The sequence below is a fragment of the Malurus melanocephalus genome, unplaced genomic scaffold (assembly GCF_030028575.1).
Source record: "Malurus melanocephalus ecotype Western Australia unplaced genomic scaffold, MMel_1.1 scaffold_499, whole genome shotgun sequence".
NCBI classification, from domain to species: Eukaryota; Metazoa; Chordata; class Aves; order Passeriformes; family Maluridae; genus Malurus; species Malurus melanocephalus.
This window is the reverse complement of record NW_026623731.1, coordinates 66322-68501: the sequence shown is the minus strand read 5'-3', so window position 1 is coordinate 68501 and position 2180 is coordinate 66322.

Sequence of the window (2180 nt, the reverse complement as noted above, 5' to 3'; positions counted from 1 at the left end):
GGGGGCTGATCCCTACGTGCGGTGATGAGGTGTTGCTGGCGGGCTTGCGAGGCGATTTTGTGTTCTCGGTGGGTACTCAGTGCACCGCACTGGCAGCAGTGGAGTTTGCGTAGGGGAAACTGCAATTAAGAGAGACCACAGCAAGTCACCGGCACTCGGTCCGGGTGGCTGTGCCTCAGCCAGGATGACTGAGCGGTGCTGGCCGGGGGAGATGGCACAAAGCATAAAAAGGTGTGGTGRAAGAGTCGGAATCGCATCTGGGAACTCCGGGCCTGGAGTTTGGGGCGCTGGGAGCCATCATGTTCGGGAAGGAGGTGCTGTTYCCCACGCATGGCATAAACCTTCTTGCTTCCCTCCTTTTTCTGTGTTATAATCTGCTTTTTAACGTAGTTATTTTCTGAAAGAAGGCTGACATCAGCTCAAATTCTGTAGTGTTGCTCCCTCACAAGTAGGTTGTTGCTCTATTTCTCCACATATCCAGTTGCATGTGAGAATGCAGCCGGCATGGGAGCTGGGCTGGCAGAGGCTGTAAGGGGAACAGGTGGGAGGGGTTTTGCACAGTGTTGCACCACTCCACAGCAAAAAAACTGAGAATTACCCAGGAGGAGCCACAAAAGTGTGCCTGAGTTGTTGGTGTGACGTGGCCACCAGACAGGGTGAGGGAAGCAGAGCACCAGGACACCTGTACTTACCCACAGGTTTTAATCTTGCATTTGAAGTTGGACACAAGACTGGCTAAAATCTCAGCCTTGCTGGCTTGTGGATAACAAAGAGGACAGCTTACATCCTCTTCCCAGCTGGACTCTAACAAGGCTGCTCTGTGAGCACAGGGTGCATCTCATCCCACAGCAGTCTTCTGAGAGAAAATATTGGTGTCTTACTCATTATCTGAGCAAATGGGTAGGCACCTCATTTCCAGGTGGGTTCCAGGGCTGTGGGTCTTAGATGAATGGAGAGAACTCCCAATGGCCAAGGTGAAGTCTTCCATGGCTTGTCCTTTTGTTAAGCCAAGGCGGATCTATGTAGTTGCCCTCTCAGCATGCCGGCTGTTTTTGATGCTATTCTGAGGTGCCTAATACGTGGTTTCATGGGTGGCTGAGTTGTCATGACAGCTTCCATCTGTCCATAGAAACATGTCTTGCTGTCCATTTTTATTCCTTACCATCTCTTGTATCCTTCGCTCCCTTTACTCGTGGCTGTAACCTTTCCCTAAGCCAGCGCTGGAGCACTTCAGATTGCTAAACTGGTCAGTCTCATTAAATAGACAGAAAATTACAGCTTTTTTTTTTTTTTTTTTTTTTTTTTTTTTTTTTTTGGAAGAGTGGAATAGTGGTCTGGAGTGGAAGAGTGGTCTGGAGTGGTCCAGCCGGTACTGGAGTCAGCATCTTGTAGTATTACCTACACTTCCTCACTTATATTCCAGCATAGATTGCAGGATTGAATGCAAGGGCACAGAATCTAGTGCTCAAGTGTAGGTTCTCTTGTTGAACCTGTTCTCATTTAACCTGCCCTGTGCCATTCATAAAACCTGCAGTGGGGCCAGCACAGTACTCTGGTCACAGGAGGACTTTCTGCCATGCTTTGACAGCTAGTGGAGAGCTTAAAATGTTAGCAAACATCTCTGAACAGTTGCTGCATGCTTCTGGGTTTTGATCTTTTGAAAAAGAAAATGTTACAGTAATTTACAAACTCATGGCTCCAGTTTCTGTGACAGGATCCTGTAGCTATAACAAGAGAGAAGCACCATGGCTGTTGACATAGGATGTGCTCTGTGGCACCCTACCTTAACCTGCCCTCCTCATCATTTGCACTAGAATCCTTAGGGCTATTTCCTTAGGGTTATTTCCTTCACACAGGACCTGAGTAAGAGAGTAAGAAAAGTGTGGGTCATAGGCAGGGGATATTCTCAGTGTAGCCATGATCATAATGGAATATAGTACAGAATGCCAGGTATTATTACCTTAATTGGAAGTATAGTAATTATCCTGCATTGCTGGTCTTCTGGGATTTTGTGTCACCCTAGAGAAAACAAGCTGCATTTTGAGAAACATCAGAACTGCAGGAAAATTGAGATAGTGTCAGCCTGTTTGTTTTTGAAGGAGACATCAAAGTGTTGGAGACTGAAAGTTATCTGTGCTCCAAGAAAATACTGCTGCAAGTTTTCAAAGCATCAATTCCAG